The sequence below is a fragment of the Nasonia vitripennis genome, chromosome 2, assembly GCF_009193385.2.
Source record: "Nasonia vitripennis strain AsymCx chromosome 2, Nvit_psr_1.1, whole genome shotgun sequence".
Classification (NCBI taxonomy): domain Eukaryota; kingdom Metazoa; phylum Arthropoda; class Insecta; order Hymenoptera; family Pteromalidae; genus Nasonia; species Nasonia vitripennis.
This window is the reverse complement of record NC_045758.1, coordinates 33,985,213-34,009,542: the sequence shown is the minus strand read 5'-3', so window position 1 is coordinate 34,009,542 and position 24,330 is coordinate 33,985,213. Positions and strand designations below refer to the sequence as shown.

General features: G+C 45.9%; 2 protein-coding genes across 3 annotated transcripts in view; one reads left to right on the top strand and one right to left on the bottom strand.

Annotated features, from left to right (window-relative positions):
- LOC100120017 (midasin) overlaps positions 1-24,330 on the bottom strand; it is a 93,578-nt gene that overhangs the window by 24,195 nt on the left and 45,053 nt on the right. The gene's annotated exons all lie outside the window — the stretch shown is intronic.
- Positions 9,128-24,330, top strand: part of LOC107980715 — a 52,898-nt gene continuing 37,695 nt past the window's right edge. The window contains exon 1 of one of the 2 annotated variants that reach the window (XR_001728862.2): positions 9,128-9,885. The gene's annotated coding sequence lies outside the window, so the exon portion shown is untranslated. The remainder of the gene's footprint in view (positions 9,886-24,330) is intronic. The other variant, XM_016982617.3, reaches the window with a different exon arrangement.

The following is a 24,330-nucleotide window of genomic DNA, read 5'->3' as shown; positions in this document are numbered from 1 at the left end:
TCGTTCGGCTGTCCTTCGATTACGCAGAAATTACGAGGATCTGCGCGATTAGAGGCTACTCGGGCGGACCGCGCGACGAGGGAAAAGCGAAAGTTCACCTGAGCCACTGCTGTTTCGATGCTGTGAGCATAAACCCCGATGGCTGAGATATCGGATTCTATTGGATATCTATGGATAGTGTCGCCGAGAGTCTCAGCGTATAACAAACTCAACTCGACAGTGTGAAGTGGCGATTTCGTATTTCACGTGTTGTTTGAGTAGCTGTAATTGGAGTACGAATACAATCTCGGCTTTCTCGCAAGGAATGTCGCTTGGTGCTATTGAAAATCACATCGCGATGCTTGCATTGCGCGAAAACACAAAAGAAAACAGTCGTAAATATATCGTATATACACCGGAAAGCAAATTCAGCTCAATCGATCAGCAATTGGATTTACGTCAATACGAATGTTGTACTAACTCGAACGCGCACGAACCCAGTTCAGAATTTTCGCCTCCGAAAACCGATCGATCTAACTATTGGATTACTTGTCACTTGTACAGTCTTGCCTTGATTTCTCCAGTTAAACGATATTCCAGAAGTTTTCAAAGACCACAACTGCCCCCACGGGAGAACTCGGCTATCGACAAGCTCAAAACCCAAGCGAAACTTTTGAAAAACGGCTGCTGTGCAGTTCATCGAAGCCCCGTATATTCGCTCCTTGATACCTCCGCAGAATCATGTAATTCTAGCCGCCCACGTCGCAGCGCGCGCCGATAGTCTCGGGGGCACACCCTTCGCGGTGATATTTTCTTTGACGCTAATGTGAGAGTAGAATATTGCTTGCGGATAAAAAATAACTGAACTCTGGCCTCCCTATGATTGTATCTTATAAACTGTATTTTCACTCGCTCGCGCACATCATCGAGTTTCACAGGGGACTTTACTAAAAGCCTTTCATTTGCAGCTTCGCGGGAAATTTTTGCTCTGGAGTTGTTATTTCGTTGACGAAACTAGCTTTTGTCACTGCGAGCGAATTCGACGCGAGTATAACGAAATTATCCAAAAATGAGGTAATCGCGTGAGGAACTTAGAGGAGAGTTGGCGCAGCTGGTTCAGCGTCGATGATGATCGATGTCTTCGTGCTGAGCACGCGACTCGGTGCTGATAAACTGCCGGGAGAAATGCTCGTTATCGACCTGTGCAGAGTGCGCTGTATGCATTACTATAATTTGAGAAGAAATTGAACGAGAAAGAAGCGTATGGCAAAAACGAAAGATAAAAAAGATACAAACCAAGTACAGGACGAACAAAACTATACAGAAGACGAAAAAATTGGATGGGGGAGAATTCACCAATCTATATATCTATGGGAGAGTTGGACGACAAAAGAGGGCGAGAGAGGTACAGAGAAGAAACTCCTTAATTAAGCGAAGACCACAACATTTCTTCCGATTGCTTATGCGCACATTTCCACCTCTACTTATATATTTCTCCCTGGAAACAAGGGAAGCCATCAAGCACAGCAACAACCCCGAGTTTTCCGAATAAACGCATTTAACAAAGCGAGTCATCAGGAGTATAACGAAGAAAGCTTCGCCAAACCGCAAGACAAACAAGCGCCCGAGAGCGCTAAAGTTTTCACAAACTGAAGAGCGTAATATGCAAAATCATTCAAGAGACGTCCTAGAAACGCACAAAGAGACGGCGGTGGCGGCAGTGCTACCTCTCAAGAAAAAACATGCAAATTAAAGCCAGAAAAGTGTGCGCGGCTAGCGCTAAGAGAGAAAACGAAGGTGAACCAGTGAAACTTGAAAAAAAAAACGAGGCCAGCAACACCAACAAGGCCGGAAAGAAATCAACGAGAACGAGCGCGTGCGAGGCGAGAAAAGCATCTGCGTTATCCTATGGCGGCTGCAGTTGCGGGGAAACACAAACCGCGCGCGCGGCCAAAGTCCTCTCCAGCGAAAGCTCTATTTCACGTTTCCCTCGCTACTCCGTGGCAAAACAAGGCTCTCGGATAGCCGGAAAGGAGCAGTAAGAAAAAAGGATGGGAGCTAGGAAATATCGTACGAGTTACGAGCTTGATTCGCGGAATGTTTCACGCCGTTAGGTACTTTCACCGAGTCCGAAGCGTCACGCGTACATTTATATAGAGCGTCGTGGGTCTGTTTATCGGGCGAGGTTTACGTGCCCGCAGCTGACGTGACGCTGACCGCATGTTCACGGCGCGAGGAAACGCGGCGATGAGGAATTGGATTACGCGCGTTTTGGAGTCAAGGATGTTTTTACTTAAACTTGTAAACAAATTGCTTTGGACGAAGTTGGAAAAGAAACAATAGCGGGCAGAATAATGACGGAGAGCGCGCAGAAAGGGAAAAAGAAAGGGCCCCGGAGAATAGCAGGCGGAAGAAAGGCAAGCGTGTAAGAGGAATAAAGAAGAAAGTGTATAAGAAAAATAAAAGAGAGGAGAGAAAGAGTTACTTCACGCGCACGACATAACTTTGGGAAGGCGCGACGTTACTAAAATTTTAACCGCCATTCGCGCGCCCGAGTTTTCCTTCTATCGCAACTTGTGTGCCAGTCATAATAATGGCTGAAATGACAAGTAAAAGTATAATACTTATCTTCGAGGGATAAAAGTACGCGCGTGACACTTTTTATCTGCCCTTAATTCTCCCCGCTATTATTATGTCAAATCCGTTTTCTGGAGTATAAACTTCGGACGCGAATCGCGCATGGTAATGAGGGAGAATTAATCTTTGTACGGGAAAAACATTACTGACGAGGTTTGCATTTCAATCGAGGATTAAGTTCAGTCGTGTATGTACAGCATCGACGAGGCAGAGTCGAAACAAAAAGCGTAGTTTGCGGAACAATCGCCTCGATATAGACGCATCGGTTTAATTACACTCCATTATTCATGATTGTTTCATTGGGACCTCATTTTCATTCCGAAGCCAGGAATGTCAGGTTTAATGATGAGTTAGCCATGCTTACGAAGCCTCGAGTAGTGTGAAGCCGTTCGAAGTACGCTAAAAAATCGTCTACTCTGCATAAGCGATCGATACTGGCTCTCACTGCAAATAAATGCGTGTACTCGACTTTTTCTGCTGTTAATGATCTCTCGCTTTCGCGCCTGCACCTCCCAGCTCCCAAAAAAAGGCAACAAATGTAGGTCACACGGTCGCGCAGACATGATAAATCTTTCTCGCGCTGATCTATACCTGTGTACACAAGTAACGAGCGACATTGCCTCTCGTCGTCTCCCGCGAGTACACTGAGTTTTCCTCGAAAAGAATAACAGGTATCCCTGCACGTCGGCACCGCTGCTTTTTTGAAGTCCATTACGCGTCGCGCGCGAACGTGGCAGAGAAGCCGAAAGAGCTCCAGCGACGCAGTGCAATATCCGCAGGGTGCAGCTCGCGAAAAGCTCGTGTCTGTATGGGAGGGAAAAGGAAATAAAAGGGGAGGGGGGGGGGGGGCGAAGACGAAGAAAATGTGGGCTGAAGAATAAGGTGGCGAAAGAAGATAATGGAGCCGAGAGGAACATAATGGATAGAGGGATATTTTTATCGGAATGTGCGGCGCGTGCGATGGACCTCATTGAATAGCCGAAACAAATTGTACCTTTAACAAAGGGAACAAACGCAGGTAGGAGGAAAGAAAATCGTGGGCTGCGTTTTTTGTCTCCGGGCTATGATTTAAAATATATCGATGTACATAACTTCTTTTTTCACGAATCTCGGTTATTCACAGTGGAATTCAGTTTTAGAGAACCAACGCGTCAGGCGTATCGTAAAATCAGTGGAACATGGTCGAGTTTAGTCAGGCACGGTGTTCTGCTACTTCCTTATGGTCCCAAACGTTTCATTCCTTCCTCTATCAATATTTCCTTCGCGCAGCGAATCGGAAATATTAAAAGTCACGATGCACAATCCAAAATATGAAGATAGCAATAGCAGGAGAATATTGTCGCAGTCTGCAAATCACCTAAACCGCGACGGTCAATGCGCCCGATCGATGACGCGGTCCCAGGTGGCTCATTGCTTGCCTATTGGAAAACAATGAATTCAACGCCTGTAGCAGCAACTTCGCGGCGTCGCGTTGAAAAAAGCCTATCGGGCGCTCCTGAATAAATAGAGAAAAACGGCCAGGAATGGCCGCGTCGAAGTTTATGGTTCCGGACTCAGGTTATCTTTTCTTGCGCGCTCTCGGCAATCCAATGAATCATCGCTGTTTCTCTCGCTTTTTCTCGCACAAGCGTATACACACTAGCTCGACAGTGTGTATGAGTCTTATATCGGTGCTGTTGCTCGCGTGAGAGTGATTAATAAAAATAACAAACTAACGACGCGGTAGCCATGAATTTACTGCGCGGGAATCGCGCTAGATTATTTTTATTGAGATATAGTCATAGGGAGTGTGTACGATGACCGCGGGGTGATATTTCTAAGGAAATAAGGTCGTTGATGGAGGAGCTACTTAACTCGGACTAACGCCGGAGTGGCTCAAAATGAACTGGACTGAAGGCCATTCGTTATTTTTTCTACGGGGACGATATATCTTGGACGAGGGAATTTTTTATACGCCAAGTCTTATTTTAATTAAATCAGAAACGTATAACTGACATGGTTAATAATATGGAATCAAGTTAACAAATATTTGGAGCGATACTTTTCATAAAATGTTTATAATGATACTTTTAATTAAATAATTGGAATGATACTTTTAAAAAGTAGGAAAGTCGATGCCTTTAAAGTATTGCAGTTTTCACAATTTTCAATTAACATTTAATAACACGGGAGTGTGCGATTTTAATTTCAAAGGCTTGAGTTATATACTCCGACCGTGCAATTTCAATTTAGAGTATGAATTTAAAATAGACTGATCAATGGAAATTTTCGCGGAATTTAGCTCCCTGTGGTTTCAACGACGGATCTGCGAATTCCTAGGAAACGAGATGCATACAAGCATACAAGCGCAGAGGTATCGTTCATCTTCCGAGCGCATGAACGAATTTCAGATGCCGAGTCTCTTTTCACCGAAATTATTTATCATCAGGAGTGATTAGTTTGCAAAATTAGACTCTATTCAAGCGCCTCAATGCTCGAAGGAAGCCTGGTTTGTATAGTTCGTGAAATCGATGCAAAGAAGATAAGTTAATCGTATTCATAAAAAATTTAGAAAGTTCAACAAAAAAGTAGAGTGCTTTGAATATAATAAAGAAAATATGACGGTAAATTTTCAACTTCAACGTCCGGAAGGAAATGATGCCGTTATTACACTGAGCCCAAGCGACGACCACACACACACATACATACATACACACACACCATAAAAGAGAAAACAGCGCGAGCGCGTGCTTTAAAAGCACAGCAAAGTGGATTCCGTGCACTCGCGAGCTTCGCAATATCCGAGCTTAAACTGTACAAGCGCACTAAGATTTCCCATGTGTCGCTCGGCCGGCTTTCCTTGGATTTTGCTCCTATTGTGTGTGGCGCCCACACAACCTTATTCTCGAACGCTGACGCCATGTGTTTATTTTCAAGACAAGAGCATCGATCGTTCAACTGCGAAGATCGACTCTTGCGTATAAGCTCTGGTAGATAGCTATGAGATTATGTGGAATTAAGTGAAATAACTGATAACGATAAAGATGGGTGAAGAGAGGGGTGTTTGTAAGAGGGATTGAAATGGGAAGTATTGATTGGATTGTGTCGGACGGATTTCCTTAACGTTTCGCAGGGATTCATTGTGATTGCTTAATTGGTTTTCTGTAAAAATAATGATAATACGGTCTTTATAGTGCAGAGCGTATTAATCGCGTTATAAGAGAATATGAATATACTTTTGTACGAATCGAATCCTATTTGGCATTCATAATCATGCGAAAAATTCCTTCAATAGAAAATGACATTTCAAAATCTCTTTCAGAATTCAGATTGGTTTTAAAGTTTCAATGCAAGTTGCATTAAAATATGCAAATTCCGAACAGCTATTTGCATTCGCTATAATCCCGAGGGTATCTCTTTGAAACAATCAAAATAAAAAAAAATTCTATTGAACCTATTCAACTTTGATTAGAGAGTAGGCTGACTGATTTTCATAATCACAACGAATCTGAAATTGGATATCTCAAATTATGGTCAGTAAATCCTATAGAACGTTTTGAATTACGGGGCTTCCTCTAAATTCGATCAAGGGTTATATTCGAGGCTATAACAAAGGTTATATTGTTCATAATCCTGGCAAGATAATGGTATCGATCACTGACAAGCGAGCTACGTAATCGCTGTATTTTGAACAAAGCCTCATCATTTTTGAATATACAAAGCGTCTACTTACGGTAAAGTGATTTTGTTAAGTAATCGTCCAATGAACCCACCTGTAACAAAAAAAGAAAAGGATTTGTTAAGAAAGTGCTATTTTTTAAGTGATTATAATGGTACAAAGTCTCCTATAGACCAAGCATAGATCCTCTTGCCTGCTAGTCATCAATTTTAGTTTGCGTGTGGCTATTTCTCACGCGTCTAGCGCTACGTGAGCCGTGCTCTTCTGCACCACGGATCTACCATGTTTCATCTTTCAGATTTAATACGATAAGGATTAGGCAAACTAACTTCCTTAAGTGACAATTGTTTGCTATGGTGTATCGTAGCTTTTAAAGGGGGATTTTATGATACAATAAACTAGATCAGTTTTGTATAAAATTGGTTTTTAAAGCTATATATCGTAACCGCATTAAGCATTAAGTCTTTCATAAAGTTTACCTAAAGCAAGGCAAACTTGAGTAAACAAGCTTAGCTCGCCCACGGGATCGAACGACATGATATTACGCCGTTGACCAAAACTACTTTCCAAAGTGAGGTAACATCTTGAGCAAAGTTATTTTTGGTCGAAATGAAAGAAAAAAAAATTGTTCGAAAAATTATCTATAACCCCCCGAGTAGAATTACTGAAAAGGGTATACAGCCGTCATAAAAAGCCAACAGCGCGAGCCAAAAGGTTAACGCTAGCCGGCATAATCTGATCGGTCGTAAACCGCATACCGGAACGAAACAAAAGAATATAAAACAGCATCGTTTGCAAAAAAGCGCTTCGTGCGCATATCGCCGAGCGATCGTGAATCGGAATGGCTTCATGACAAAATGGCTGTTTAATTTTACAATAAATGTATGCGCACTGCACGTCGCTCTACACGCATTGTTTACGAACTCCACTTTTATCGCTAAATTACTTTTTCGCTTATAGAGCTTACCGCAATCAATTTTTATTACCACTACAATATCCATCGACCGTAAAAATTAGAGTTATAAAAATACACATAAACGAAAACCTGAAAAAAAAACGGATCGCAATCGACTCTACCAAGTATCCAATCGTCCAATAAAAACAAACCGACGACGTTGGTAATCAATTACTCTATTTTCTAAGCAAACGCAGAATCGTTTCATTATATTTTTCCAATAAAACCTCTCCGCAGCTCCAACAAAAGTATAAAGCACACATCGCCGCGGAAGATAAGATTCCAGAAAAAAAATGACCCATCGGAAAAACCATCTCGTGCATTATCCCCGGACGGGTCAAGCTTACAGCCGAGCCGCGACAAAACGGCCTCGGCAATTCCATAATAAATTCGCGCGCGTTCGTCACTCGTCGGACTTAGCCTCCTTTTTTTCCTCCATAACTCGGCTGTCTTTCCTCGCGAGGTATTACTCGCTAGCATGCACGTACGCACTGACCCAGCGTGATTCCACCGCGGAGCTTTACGCGCTTCTACGTCATAAAGCTCGTGCGAATGCGCCGCCGCACGTCACTACGAGGGGAGGGGGGAGCTTTCGGTCGTGTACATGCCTCTCGCGTGGGGGGTGTTGATGCTGCGGAGCTTTAACGAGGAACGGAGCAGGACGCCGGCGAGATTGCGCGAGGAGAGGCATCTACTGAAGTGCTATTGGGATTGCTATTGAGATTTTTAAGTTTTCGAGAAGCGCGCGAATGATTGCGCGCCTGATGAGTCGGGAATATTCATGAGAAGGAGCTCGCCTTTTCTTCGCGACTATTGGCGACTTTTCAGATAGTTCAGAGCTGCGGATATTCGTTATTCATGGAAATGCTCGCGAAGAATTTTTAATGTAATCACACTGGACGTTTGAAAGCTTCTCTCGCTCGCGTCATCGTATTCAAATGGTGCATATATTTTGCGCGTTTTAAAAGAGTTATTTCGAGTCAACAGATGAAATTTTAAGCGTTCAATCTGACGTTGTGCAGAAACTGATTAAAATTTCAACAGAAGGCTCGTTTATTCATCGCGATATAGCGACGCAGCGACGCTACGAATGTTTCCAGCGAGGAAATGGTACTAATCGTGATATTGCGAATCGAAATTTGGGAAATTATAGGTGGCATCCGTTCCATCAATGGTATGCGGTGGTATGTCAGAGGAAATGAACGCGATTATGGCGATTAGGCAAACTTTGCAATTCGGAGCCGGATTTGCGAGAGATGTGCGGCGACTGACTATATATGCGGCTTTAACGTGCATTACATTAATTTATGCGCGAAGCCGTCGATGTTATCGCAAAGTAACTCAAATTAACCGCGATGTTTTCAAATGCTAATGCGAACCCAGTACAGTCCACGGTCAAACGTTCAGAGTTCGCAGCCTATATGTACACGGCGTAAGTAGTAAGAGCCGAAACTAGTCGTCCGCTCGCTCGGAATAACAGGCGTTCCGTTTATACTCCCGCGGTAGAAATACAAGTGAAGGGGTGAACAGTATCGGATATCCTCTGTCAAATTAAACTGTCAATGCAGTAAACAAAGTTTTTTCGTCGCGCGCGCGCGCTTGAAATCCAATAGTGAAACAACTGCTCTCAATTACTCAGAGTCGGAGCAGCTATAGCAGGGAGTATCTGGAATCCGGTCTGTCGAACGGGCGTCAAGCAAACGCCCAAAATAACGCGAGAAAGATAGTCGCCGGCGCGAAAAAGAAAAGCTCCGGAGAGAGAGAGAGTAGTGGGGCGCGAGCAGAGAGAAGTAGCGCAGGAGTAGTACGCGAGGAGGCTGGGAGGGGGGGAAGCGAGAGATGTGGAGGACCGTCGAATCGGGGCTTGCTTTCAGAGGAGTACGCAGTGCTCTCTCGTCCCGCGCACGCGAGAGAACGCCGAGAGAGAGAGAGAGAGAGAGAGAGAGAGAGAGAGAGAGAGAGAGAGAGAGAGTAAGAGAGTAAGAGATAGACATTCTCACGCTACAGCAGCGCCACGTATACATGTACCTCGCGTCTGTCCAGCCGCGCGCATCCGAAACCCTCACACGCCCCGAGAAATATAGGGCTCGAGCCGCAGCGCGCCAGTTCGTGAGTACCGGGATGAGTATCAAGTGCGTGGATTAGTACGAAAGAGTACAAGTTCAACACAGCTGCTCTGCGACGATTTAATAAGAAGATAGACTCGTTAAGACGAACCGAATTCACAGTTTTTGCGCGCTCGCGATCAAGAATTTACGGTGTTTTTTTTTTTAAAGCATCGAGTGCGCGGCTGTACATCTTTCTTCTCCGGTTACAAATACGGGACGAGTAATTTGCAGCTTGTAAACCGAGACAGTCGACGAGCGGCTCGCATCATGGGAATCGAAGCCGTGTGTGCGGACGTCGAACGAATTCGACCGCTGGCAATCGTCACGTGGACTCACGTAAATTTTACTTAAAGCTCTCGAGAGACAGCTTGTGGAAGGAGAGAGAGAGGAAAAAGGAGCGACCCTCCGCAAGTACCGCATCGAGGACGAATTGCCGCAGGAAAATAATAGGCTCGAATTCCAAGCGTCTTCGTCGTCGTCGTGCACAGGACTTATCGCCAGTGAGGATCGGTCCTTTCGGGACTTTTGGATCGCATGGTTACAGCGAGGTACACTGCTCGTTTCGTTTTCTTCTCCTCACCCCTCTACCTCTTGTCCTCTTGTATTAGCTCGACAAAACTTGTCGCCGCATCGCTCTTACGTTGTCCTTTCCTTTTTTTTCCCGTACGCAGTCGGCCCCGCGAGAATAGCGTCCCATTTGGCCTTGTTCGCCTTTTTTTTCGTGGACGAGAAAAATCGACGCCGGGAACCTCCCTGGACGCGCCCGTTGAATTATCTGCGGCGCGCCGGTGACGCGGTGGCCGCCCTTTAAAGGCCAATTAGACATTTTTAACCGTGATCCCTGACGCTTAATTATCAGCGGGGACGAGGCTGAGCCGGTTTTTTTCTCTCTCGCGTAACGGTTCTTTAGGCAGAGTTTTTACACATTATTCAGCAGCCGCGCGCTATTTATGATTTTCGAGAAATTATTGAAGAGATTCGCGAGTGAAAGTGAGACGTATAATTGAGGCGCTGATGAGGCGCCTCCGTGGATGAAGAATTAAGGGAGACGCTATTGGCTCGGCCTAATTAAGCTACATTGGTTTTTACTGTCTCATCGAGAGGCGGGTCGTTAGTCAATTTTTACCGCGGGAGTCTCGTATTAAAGATTTACGCTTTTAAATTGTTAATTAGCGCGGTTGGCAAGGTCTATTTGTGCTAGTCGTTATATTCGGGAACTCGGAATTGAAAATTGAATTCGAGCCGTTTTTGGTTACAGCAATACATTCAGTGCCGTAAGCTCTAGAATTCGCTAATAAATCAGCAGTGCGATAACTGTTATTTGCCGTTAAATAACGACCTTCGTTAATACCGGTTTTAATCAACTTTTTATTTATGATTATTTCCCTTTTAAAATCGGCCAAATGTACTACGCTCGAAATATTTTATTCAGCGTATGATTTATTGCCTCGAAACACTCATTCATATTTCGCTCGCTAATTGAACAAGTTTTCCGTACCATAAAGCACAAAGTTTTTGGTTATATTTTCGGAGCGAGCTACCGTCACGGTGTATATTTCAAACTTCGCGCACAAACACACTTTAATAACGCAGTTTCACTTTTTCTCCATTTGATCGAAGTGTCGAGTATTCAATCTGACGTCGACGGCTCGACTGGGACACGGAAATGCATTTCCGATTAAATTTTTCGCCTCCAAATATTATTTTGTAGGGGCTGTCAAAGTCGTCAACGTCGTATTCTAAGACTGTCCCGTTACACGTAAGGCAAGTTGCGATCACATTTAATAACTTTGCGCCATATTTTCACGTTCAACTTGGAGGACGCTCTAATGAATAATTAATCCTCGCAAAGATCCGAACAAGCGCTGCAAAAGTTAGCTGCAAAAAAACGAGGCGCACTACCCAAGAATCTCGAGGGTGCTATTAAAACGGAAACAAAAATACCGCGTATACTCGGAGATTCTCGCGAGAAACTTTCCCACGCGCGTATTTAGTTTTCCAGTAGCTGCTAATAAAGTACATCGTTCCAGAACACACACAGTGAGCCTCTCTCGATTCCCCAGTGTGCGAGTGCTCGACTTCCCTTTAAAAATAGACTAACGCGATTTCGAAAAATATTATCTCAAAATTCCGGTGCAAGCAGTCTTCTCTCGAGAGAAAGAAAGAAGGAAGAGAAAAATCTTGGCAAAGCCCAAACGACCTTCTTCTTCTGGAAAACCGGCCTGAATTTTCACGACGCGTATAAAGCGAAAGCTTTAAGGCGTTACGGTAACCCAGAGACAGAGAAAGGGACGGCGACGTTATCCAATAAGCAGGTCTCAGCCCTTTCTCCTTTTAAAGAGCCCAAGATAATACAATGATCGAGGACTGCAGTATACCGTATGTAAAGTGTCGTGCAGGGCTCGTTGCGCAACTTTGCCGTATACGCAGCGATTCGCTGCACACGTACAGGAGGACTTCCATGTCAAGTGGTCCGCTCGAAAAATAGAGACGCTCGAAGTTAAGTAAACAAGGCTGGGAGAGTTACGGCCTTGTCCGAGAGGGACGAGTCCGGTTTGAAAAATTGAGGATGCCACAACCGAGTTGAAGAATAAAATCAATCCACGTTAATGCCGTAGTTGTATAGAAGCTACTCGTGGAATTTCGAAGATCCGGGAGCCCCCTTGTATATAGTACATAAAGCCGAGGCTCGAGTACAAAGGAAGTAAAATAAAAGGCAGCGCCCGTAAAGTCAACCGGCTGCTGCTGTGGGCCGACAAGTGGAACGTCCTCATATACAGCGATAAGCCAAGCGCGACGTCTTGACGACCAAGACAACGCTGCTGCCTCGGCATTATACACACATACACACAGAGAGGCCCGTTATATTGTCGTCGTCGATTTAACTACCCGAAGACATAAACTGGCGCTGGCTCGTGACACCTACGTATGGCGTCAGGTCCGGTCTTCTTCTCTCTGTCTCGAGGAACCAACCGGCTAAGCCGCGCGGAGAGTTTCGCCCCCGCTAACTTATGGGACGTATATGCCGTGCGCAGTCCCTCTCCCACCGGATGAGAGTAGTGGACTTCGTTGGGGATTATGAACATTTGTCTTGCGCGTGAATATTATGTATCGCCGCTGAGAGCTCCGGAGTGTGTGACGAGTTGCTCCAACTTTCCACTGCGCGGCTCCGATCATTGAGTTTGCTTGTGAATTTTGATTGGGATATTTCGAAACTCGCGATCAACTATTATTAGCCTGTGCTTTTCTTAAGCTGCTTAGCTCCCAGTTATACACACATACACGTGTGCGAGTGTATTATACAGCGTCAGAAATAACAAGAAAGTTCGGCGTAATCTCGTAATAAACTTCGATGCTGCAGTAGCATCATTTGTCGCGTCTCGTTACACACCGAGTCACGAGCTTACAGCCTTGTAAAGTCATCCGCGAAAAGAAGGGCTACACGTTTCCGAGCAATTTCCCGTTAAATAGTGCGAAATTAGAGCTCCGAGTTGAATGGGCTTCGCTCGCGAGCGTTAAAGTCCTTATTTTCCCCTCGCGTAAAAAGAAGTCAGCTTGCGCGCGTCAGCCTCGCGAGCATTAAACGAATTTCTCTCGTCGATCCGCAAAGTGAAAAATTACGCAAGGCGAACTAGAAAAACAACCACCGAACTCGAGGCAGCTTCTATTTCCGATACAAGACTCGAACTCGCCGCAAGAGCCACGATCAGCCCGCGCAAAACTAATACAGCTCGGAGTAGGCGCACAGACCTCCCCCCCTCCCCCCTAAGGATAGGCGCTCAACTGGCGGGTAAAAAGTGCACGGGCATAATTAACGAGGTCAAAGAATCTCTCTCTCTCTCTCGCGGCACCGGCAGCAGCCACCGAGTCGAGACCGAAGAAAGCTCTAGAGAGTTATGTGCTCGACTTCGCCGCTAGGCTGTGTACACCGAGCCGAAATTTGACGATGCATGAGCCGCGTGAGCTAATGTTTTCCTTTCTTCCGCTGCTTTAGCCTCTAATTGCAGATTCAAGTGTCCCGAGGAAGGATTATTAATGAGATGAGGGATTCAGCGCTACCCCGCTTATATATTTTTTTAAAGGTCGTTCACGGAATTAGATTTTTTGTCGCGGGCTTTAAAATGCGCAGAAGGAATTGTTTTCTTTTGTGTGCGAAAAGGACGGGTTCGGCAGCGGAGAGAAATCGCGAAAATAAAGACGTTGTTTTCGCAGGGACTCGAGGTGACGTATAGTATACGGAGGGACGAACAAAAAATTCCGGCAAAGTATTAGCAGAGAAAGCAACGGGGTGGGAAAAAAAAGTTCGGAGGAAAAGCAGGCTGGAGACATTATTCGCGAAAAGAGAGGAGAGAGGTGCGTGCGAAAAAAGTTTAACACAAAGAGTAAAGAGCTTCGAATGAAATCTGCAAATTGAATAGCCGGCTTATGCTAATGCGGGCTCGATGGAATGAAAAAGTTTGATAATCGCATTTCGCGACAATCAAGATTGTATGCAGTCGGCGATAAATAGATTAATTATACGCAAATTATATATAGCCGTGCTCTCTCTTTGTGTAATAACCGCGCGGAGGCTGAAGTAAAATAAGTAGCGGACGAGGGGGGTGGGAAAAAGGAAAAGAAAAAAATCGAGAGCTGGTTGAAAGTCAAATAGAGAAGAAGAGCTGAAGTTGAGTACACTTTAAATCAACTTTCTTTTTGCCCCCTTCTTGCGCTCGCCGGCGTAATAGATCGCTTCTATTAAATTTTAAATGAGCAATATCCGGCGCCGACGTCTTTGTGGAGGATATAGGTTTTTTTTCTACTCCTGAAAATGTATCCGTTGCCGGTTTAATATCGTTATAGAATTTAGTCGCACAGCGTACGTACACTGATTCTGTTATCCTCCGCGGTTACTAAATTAATCGAATGATTTACATTCCAACTTTGTAAAGTTAAACAGTTTGGCGTTACACTGTTTGAGTTTCGCGAAACTGAGAAGGCCGTAGTGGTATGTACAACGCGCGGAATGCGGGTCCTGGATTTTGATAAAACTTCGCAAGGACAACGATGTTATATTACGCGACATGTAAATTTCGCGCAATTTTAATAATGGCTATCATGCAGAACAATACATTTCGCGAAAGCTGCTGGCTGGAATAAACTGGGCTAAAGTATCGCGTGTACGCGTCGTCTGACTAAAGCGCGCGCTCTACTACTGATACCCGTATTACGCTCTAATGCCGTTTACATTTCCTAGTGGAAATAACGCCGATTGCGATTTATTTTTCAACCGCGGAACAATTACTTAGCTCGTCGCAGCGTAGCCGCGGAAAACCCGAGGTGCGTTTAAGATAACCGAAGAGGGAACGAATCGGACGGAGAATTTCCGTAGGGAAGCCTGACAGGCGACACCGAGTAAATGGCAGCTCGTTATTGCGCGCGCGTTAAGACGCGACGAGATTGCCGAGAGCGCTCCGGGGCGCAATTCAAATTGCCGCCGGTGGGGGGGGGATACGATCTAGGCCTCTTGAAGCGAGAAAAAAGAAACTACCTCGGCTTTCATCCGCGGCTGCGCGCGTTACACGCGACGATGTAAGAGAGTTAGAATTTTATCGGGAGGCTTGCAGTAATGAAGTGTGTAGTGCCACACGGCGGCAGCGGCAGCAGGTGAAAGCTATGAGCGAATTTTTCGTCGGCCCGGCTGCGGCTGCGGGTTAATTACTTCAAGTGCTGGATATTGTTGTTTTGAGTAATTGGACGGCTTTGTCGTAAGCTGCTTTCATTAGAGCTTCGCTTGACAAACGCGACAGGGTTACTACGCGGGCGGAAAAAAATTGAAATATTCTGCTGTGCTTGAGGGCTACTATTGAGCGTTTTGAGATTATACCGTAGTGCGTGTGGCTGGAGAATATGCGGAAGCCTTTAGAATTTTTGTGCAGCCGACTATAAAAATTTATAACTTTTTAATAGCCCATAAAAAAGGCGAATGAAGTTTCATGTTTTTATTAAAAAAGGGCTGCTTTTATGCGTATCGGAATGACGGAACAATGCCGTCGCTGTAACTGTAATGCCTCGGATCTGTCGATACGCGATATACATTTCGTGCATTATTGTCTCATAATAGAGGTAAGGATATATTCGTTTTCTCGGAAGAGAACGAAACTCGATATCTCGAGAACTGTGGCTTTACATAGAGTTACTGTAAATTCCGGCAGGAATTTAATAAAAGCTGGGAACGGTTTTAATATGAAAGAATCTCTTATTCATGACTGCCTTGCCAAACTCGACCCGTATCTACTTAGCGTCATCTACAAAATGTACAACTAAACACCAAGTCAACACACTCCCCAAAAGTACCGGAGCATTATCGAATACAATATACGCTCTGGAGTCCGCAGGTTCAGATATTTTGTCCAACAGTCCTGGTAAAATGTAAGCAAAAATTATGACGGAATTTCCGCGCATATCTCGCCGAGCCCGAGCAATGCTTCCTGCGAACATTTGTCATTTCGAATTGCCAGGAGGCCCGAGAAACTGTCAACAAGCCACCGCCGCAGTACACGCGCGTGTGTACACGTTATATAATACACATACAGTCGCACATCGTATAGGTCCATACTGGCGTCGAGAGAAAGAGAGTCGGCTGAACAAAACGTGCGCCGCAGAGAGCGACACGCGAAAAGTTGCAGCAGCAGTCTCTGCTTCTCCGGGACGTGGCTTGCATTTTGCAACGGCAGTCGAGCAGGAGTGAGTTTTTTAACTTTGTCGGCCGAGTTCAGCACGCGGAGTGTCGCAGCGTGATGCTTGGCGTTCGAGGGGAGGGAGGAGGACGTCGTGCATGAGGAAAATGTTATTTTTGTCGATTCGGATCTTCATCATTATGCAAGCGTGTGTGTAGTGATTTTACAGATGGATTTCATCCTTTGAAATCGCTGCGATTCAGGGGATGTATCATTGCAACTCGAGAACCAAAGCGGAAGGAGAGACGACGCCAGGCGTCTCTACAAATATTTACAAAGGATTTCTCGCGCTGTGGTGTAATATTGCCGTAAACTTTTCCTGCTGGAAAAGTGTCTCGCATTTACAAACGTCGATATTTTCCAGACAAGCATTCGTTCTCGCGCAACGACTTTCGCGCGGCACTTCAGAATATACATTCGAGGGAAAAAAGAAATGCTTAAACGAGCAAAACTATTTTTTGCTGAAGCACCATCGAATCACAGCAAAGTTCGCGCGAAATTCCACCTACGCCGCCATTCATCATCACGCGAGCGCGCTGGCATTTCCCGAGGTAGTATTAGTGAGAAATAAAACTGCAGCTCGAAAAATGTCGTTCGTCCGTCGTATAAAGTAAGTCGCTACTCTGTCTCTCTCCGCGCGACGTCGAATCTTCCATTCAACGACGGCTGGCGAGTGGCCAGAAGCCTGTTTTACAGGTGGTTATTTGCCGCGGCCTTTTTGCAAAGCCTCGCGCGGTCTTCTCGCGCGCCTGTGACGTAACGCGGCGACACGACGTCTTATGCGTGTTATGTGCTGCAAAAAGGTGACGCTAATCCGACGGGTCTCCTTTGCTCCCTCATTTTTGTTTTTCGCACTCGTCGAGGGCTCTCGAGCTTTTGTGAGAATTTATGAGCTTTTTATGGAGGACGAGGCCGCTGGAAAGAGAGGAGTCTTGAGCGAGTCGAGAAATGCTAGGGGAAATTATGTCTTTTTGTTCGTTCATCGGGGAGGAAAAATTAAGCGCGCCAGGATTTATTTATAGGCTTCGCTTAATCTTGCTAACAAGCCCAGGTACTTCTTTTATGCGACGCGCTTGCGTGAGTTTGATTTATGCTTCTCATTAGGGCTGGCTTTTATTAGTTCATAAACTGTTGGCCGTGACAACATTTATTTTTGTCGAGCTCTCGAGCGCCCTCTTTACTGCCTGTAGTTTAGTGAGAATTAATTAATTTTATTCTGATATAAACGCAGCTGAATTCGCAACAGCTTTATTATAATTTATAATGTACGAAAGTGCGATGATAACGGCGTAAAACCATTAACCTGAAAATTATATTCACGAATTATAGATACAATAAACGTGGGCTGTTATTAAATAATAAACAGGCTCGGAAAATTAAGTCAGCGAAAACAACCGCTGGCGCAGAAAATCATTCGAGAAATTATGCGCGATTAAGAAATAAAACTGAATGGAATATTTTTAACCTTCTAAAATACAATCCTTTATTGCGACGAGGCTTCCATTTACCCTGTACCCATCCTAAACCCATGCAATCGTCATTCGGCGAAAGTTTAATTCGCAAACAGCCATAAAGTCGACGAAACGCTGACAACGTATAAGAAAAACTTTGGCATCCGGGTCCCCTCGACCAGGAAAGAAATTCTCGGACACACACACACTGCCGGGAATCGTTATCACTCCCGGATCCTCAAGCCTTTCGCAAACAACAGCGATAACCTCTGATGGACGAATTATACGGAAGCGGCTCTCCAAAGCCCGACTAATCCCCCGGAACGCGCGCGCGAACCCGCCAGAGATAGCTACCGAAGAGGTGACGAAAAAAAAAAGAGAAGGAAGAAACTATTTTGGCCGCTCGTGCATGAAACGCTCACGTCGTTTCCGGAGGGTGAAAGAAGTTTGACCTCCGAGTCAAATGGACAGATTGTATCTGTATACGAGGGATGCATTCAAATGCCCCGGCTGCTGATGTGTCCTTTTTTCATTTTATTTTTGTCAGGATCAGGCAAAAGCATTCTTCGCTAATTCGCGCAGCTCCACTTTACTTAGGAAATTAGTCGGGGGGGGGGGGGGGGCTAAAAGAACTTTCGGCACAGCGCTTGTTTATACGCAAGGCCGAATCTCCTTAAGAGCTTAGCAAATGCACTCGCGATTACAGCAGCGGCGCACACTCGAAAAACAAAACGAAAAAAAAAACACACACATACAGGAGAGTAGCTGTCGTCCGCAAGAAAGCAAAAAAAAACGAGCCCAACAGCAGCAGCTCTCGTTTCGAGAGTAGCACCGGGGTCAGAAAAGATTCGGGTGATGTTGAGCCGCTGCAGCGTATCAGGCCGCTGCTTTATCTCGTTATAAGCAGTGACGAGAACTCGAGCTTTGCGTAGCCGCGAGCTTATAAAGTGTTTAAGGAGGATATAACTTTTCATTATACTGCGAGCGAGAGCAACGCGAGGGAACGGGGTCAAGTCGCTGCTTCAGTATGAGCATTTGTTTATAGGATACCCCCTTAATATTTACGCGGGAATAATATAGTATAGCACGTGTTTTTATGGCTGTCGAGCTGCGCCACTATAACCCTCACGGGTTTCCCCCGATTAAGCCGAAGGCTCGCGATGGTGGAAACTTTTATTGGACAGCGATGAATTTTTTCCCGGTGAAATATCCGCGCGATGACTTTGATATAATTCAGTTCAGTAGGTCTACTGGGCATGAGTCAGCGAGTGTATGACGCCGCGACGAGCTCTCCTTTAATTGAAGCTTCCCCGACGAGGCATTCTTTTCAATGATCCGTGAATATGAGAGGCGCGCGCGCGCGATTCTTCAATTCTCGTTTGCGTCTGACGTGAAAGACGTCCATGCGCGTCAAAGCTTTCATCGGTCAAAGTCGCAGCAGCGCGCGACACTCCGTCTAATTAAAACTTTCCGGTCTAGCTTAGCCGTTTTCAAAACTTTTTTCCTACTTCTTCGTTCTTCTTATTCTTCTGCAGAAGTCGCGGCCCGAGAGCTTTTGTCGCGGCTGATTCGAAGAGCGAGCGTTCTATCGCTTGAAATTAAGCGATTTCACTCAGTTCAGGCATCCGCTTTGGCGCCTTTTGAAACGGCCAACTTTTCTCAAAAGTGAATAATAGGCGCCCTTTTATATCAAGTGCTTTTGAAGCACGAAGATAATTCAATGTTAAATCCTTCCCTCGCTAATTACTCGCGCTAACGCTGCAGCTAAACATCCTCGGCACACACCTCTAAATTTATTAGCCGCGTCAAAACAAACGACGAAATTGCTCGACAAACGCGCGCTTATGCGCTCCTCTCGCCCCAGCGATTCACAGCGTGTGTTTATGCGCGCGTTCGTACGCGATCGTCCTCGCTCTCTCACAAAGGCTCGCAAGCTCTCGGTTCAAGAGTATAGCGAGCTTTAACGCAGCGGCTCACTCCTATATATCCATACACGCAGACATCTGCGGGCGCGCTCGTCGGTTACGCTGCAGGAACCGCTACTCGGAAATAAAGTGTTTTCGGCGGCGGCGCGACTCGACGTCTACCGCGAGAATTCCGTTCCGGATGGCCGCGGACAAAAAAGCGTGGAAAATTACGTGGAAGCCCGCGAAATTCGACGACGAGCTTAAAGCCGATGTATATGAGCTTCCGTCGGAGCGTCGTGTGTACGCAGATCGACCGAAAGTTTTATAAGCGAAAAATTGACCCGCGCGACGTTTATTATGTAATTGGACCGGCTTTGTTGACTTTGCCGCTTTTTCGCTGCGGTCTCGCGAACGTGTGTTTTTCCTGCTCGACCTGACGTCTGGGTCATTCTGTTTGAATTAGGGATGTACACGCGGTTCCGAATAAATGATTAAGCGCGCGTGGGACGCGAAAAATAAATAGCAGCGTATTCTGAGAGAGAGAAAGCCACGGAATATCAGTATACCGCCGGGGAAAATTGATTATAATGGGAGAGATAATTTATTTCGCTCGGTTTATTTGCGCCGAGTGAAATTCGGGAAGTAAAATTGATAGAAAGTGAGCCGATTGATAAATATACGACTCGATTCATCGAAGCGGAATCCCAGTACTTTTGAAAACTTGTTACATTATCACTCGAGCATGTTATCAGAAGTTCGAATGAAATTTCCACTCCGTGAACTAATTGACGCGATTAAAACTTGCCTCGTGTTCTTTAACCATCTTCGCGGGAGAATTAAACCGCACCATGATTGTTAAAACTCCATTACGACGATCGAACAATTCTCTCCTATACGTTTAAATCTTCATCTCTATACCAGCTACTCAGACCGCTGAATCAGACGGAGCAAAAATTCCGGCCACTTCCTTTCCAAAACATTAAGCTCGCGTTCGTACGAAATAAAGCTCCAAGACACAGCGAGATCGCGATGCCTCGGCAAAAATAGAGAAAAGGCGAACGTTCGATGTGATTAAGACCTGGGAGCGCTGGCGGAAAAGTGCCGGGCTACACGCAATTTTCCCATAGTCGAATTTTCGCGCTTAATGGGGCAGCTCGGGCGTTATGAAGGCAAAGCATGCGATTTCTCCGGGGATCAGTTTTATCTTCCTTACGAGGCTTGACGTTCGAGGAATAAAACGGAGTTGAGGAAGGAAAATTTTTCTCGCGAATGGTTTAAGCGGTCGCCCTTTTTTTCTCTGGGAGAGATCCGCGGTTAAGTGGATTCGATGAAGATCGAAGGCTGTCTTTATTAGCCTCGCGTCAAAGTGACGCCAGTCGGCTTTGGGATTGCGCCTGAAAAATTAATTAGAAAAGTAGGCTATGAATCACTTCGTTATTCCAAGCTTTTCCCCGATCACGCATGGACTCATATCGCCGGGCTATATAGGAATTGCATGAAGTTATCTATATGTATAGAATATTTCAGTCCGTTCCTCCGCTCTCGGGCGTCATTTATTCCCACCTGGGAGAATCAAACTAGTTCTTTCGAAATAAAACCGAGTCGCTACGCGCAGGGTGTTCTATCATTTCATTATGAATCTCTTCCGCGCGCACACGCGCGCATAAAAGAAGCAGAGCAGAAGCTCCGACCGACAACGGCAAACGCGCAGCAGAAGTACATGGCAAAACCGAACGATGAAGCTCGACCGCTGCTGGCTTGCGCGTCTACGGGCTTGGTCGTCGGCAGGGGAATAAAGTGCCGGACGCGTGTGTAATACGCCGGGGGATTCAAATTTCCAGCAGCGGCGGCGGCAGCCGTTATCTGCCAAGCAATACACTACTGCTGCATCTGAGCGTCTCGGGAGCTTTGTTGGCAGACAAAAGGCAGTCGCGCAGTGGCGAAATGGCAAAAATTCGATTCGATCAATCACGCGGAGACTCCGCCTTATTGCGACGAGACACAATCAATTCTTTGGCGCTCGTTTTCTTTTTCCCACGTTGTTCCGCAGCCGCAGCAGCAGTAGTACTTGATTAATCCCATCTCGTTGGCGCGAACGAGCTTTTTCTCTCTTTCTCGCTCTTGTGTGGTCGCTCACCTTTTGTCGCCGTCGACTCGCGGCCCCGTAAATCCTCGAGGCAATGTGTGTACGTTCGCGGCGGGGGGTGACTCGTGTGCTCAAAATGGCGGAAAGCATGTGTATGTGTTTGCTGGAATGATGCATGTTTATAGAAATAAGGAGACGCTTTCATACGGATGTCGGAGATTTTTTTCCTGTGGAACGAATCGTCCCTCATTCGTGTGGCGAGTTTTCACGCGGTACAAAATATTTACCTTCGGAGAGTCAATATTCCGAAAATAAACAGGTGGAACTTTGCTCGACTTTTGCCGCGGACTCGAGGGCTAGAAATATATATTTACGAAATTACGGACCTCGAGTGATATCGTCCGCGCATCAGCATTCAGAGCAGAGAAGCGTTATTACTCCTTTGGCGGCGGGGGATCCGTGAGCGCGCAGCCGAAAGACCTCGCCATATGATTTCGTTCTCGGAATGTAAAATGCCTCTTACCGCGTATTAAATGCAAATCCGCAGCTGAGCGTTATATACATCGCGGAGAACGGTGTACATCTACTTTTATTGCCCGCTCAACGAAAATTTCATCAACCAAAAAAAAAATCAATTACTTTACGGTCCAATTACTCAGAGATGGCTGCACGTAAAATCGTTGAAACTTCGCGGTATCCCCCGAGAGTCCAAAAAGCCGAAGTTGAGCTAAGGCGAGCTCAAATCGTTCTAATTACCCGCCTTAATAGCAAGTCTTGGCCAGCGACCGCACGGCGGCGGCTAAATAATTGCCGTGGCCAGTGTACAGTATATAGACCTCTGGCGTCCCCGGAGAAAATCAGCGAAGCATTACAAGCAGTAGCGTCTCGCGCTAATTAGAGATATTAATACGATAAATTAGAGGCAGACGCGGCTTGGTTAACCCGGGAGACAATGTTTCCGCAGGAGCAGTCGAAATTATAGGCAGAGAGAGAGAGAGAGAGATACGCGCGTGGGATAATTCGCTTGATCGACGCGGAGAAACGGATAGACGGAGTCAAGAGGGCGCGGCTGAATTCCGAAGCAGCGTTTCACGCGACCGCGAGAATTCCCGGTATTCCAATGGATTCTCGGCTGCCGAGTTTACTCAAAGTGTTTGCCGCCGCTGCGGCGGGGAAGAATTCGACTTGCCGAGCTCAGCTGCTTTAACGATTCTAATTGGACTCAATCGGGCTTACTTCGAGAGGTGTTTATTACTTAACGTTGGCTAACGCTTTGCTTTTCAATATACAAAACGCAAACGATTTTTTTCAAACGTATGTGAAATAATATAATCCATACAACAACGACCCAGATAAAAAGCACAACAGCTAAAAAATGAAAAATTCCAGCCAACGTTCGATGCCTCAAATACGTATACCGAAATTTCCATTTCGCTCAGCAGCGGCAGCAGCTCGACGAAAGTACGCTCATTAATACGAGCTGCGCGAAATTCATACGAGCCGATTACTCGAGGCTTTCGCTCAGGAAACGAGAGGACGCGAAAATCGCACGCCGCAGCCATCATTTCAGGCGCAGCTCCGATGACAGCGAGGCCAAAGGGGCTTTAATACCTCACGCGCTCGTGATACATGCGCACATAAGCGTGTGTTTACGGGTGTCAACGCGTTATGGAGACTTGTCCCGATACCGCCTGTCATGACGGTGTTATCGGTGATAAAGTTATGAAATTCTGTAATTAATGTTTACGATCTGGCAATGATCGCTTTTGATAATGAGCTGCGCAAATGAGAGGCGATTCTAACGAGCATTACGATTAATATCCATCAGTCGCACCGCAAATATAATCCGTTAGGTTGAAACAGTTCCCCAAAACTAATTCAATAATAATTCAGCGCGCGCTTCACGGCGACGACTATTTGCGATTCGGAACGACGCTCGCTGCACTGTATATAGATGCGCAAGGGGAAACAGGGCATCAGCGTTACACACTGATTCGCGCGCTGCCACCGTCGACTTCGCCGCGCATAACTCCTGGGCCCGACAAAATACCCGCAGTTCAAAGGCTGACGATGTACAGTCGACTCTCCGCATGGCACATCTGTGCATTAATGTGCGCATATAAATTTCCGTCCGGCTCTCAGCGCTTCGTATACGTAGGCAGCTATTACCGGCTGATGAATGGCCCGTTTATGCAGGCAACAACTTTGGAAAAGTAGTCGGAAGTAATCGACGTGTGCTCTTTGAATATACGATGGTTCAAAAAAGAGTCCGCAATTAGCATAAATCAGAAGTGGTAAAACGAAATTGCAAAACGCGAAGGCCGGATAATTCGCGTTCGATACTTCATCATCCACTGCACTAATGGAAATCATAAAACTCACACGTGCACTCTCGATTTAACGGCGGACGAGATGCTATTTCGACGCGAAAAATGAAAAACGGAAATAGGAAATCCCAGCGGCCAATATCGAGGGCCGATCCTTGAATATTCAAGATCTTGAACAAATACAGGCTCTTGCCGGACTTTACGACGTCGGACACGCGGAGAAGCGTTAATTGATCAGGCTGGGAAGCATCGAGTTAATGGACGCCGCGATCGTTACGAGTTTACGAGGCCACCGAATGGACGCTGTCGTTTTTTTACGGATCTAGCGAAGGTGGGATGTGTGACAGATGCGAAAAAATGGAAAAAGAAGGGCCGCAGAGGGATGTCGGCGTTTATGAGCTGGCTTTAAGTGCCACGGGCGCAACAAGTTAAAATTATGGTGCGTGCGGGGCTGGTCCGAGATGCAATTGCGCTGGTTGTTTGTTCTCTGAGCATAAGCGTTA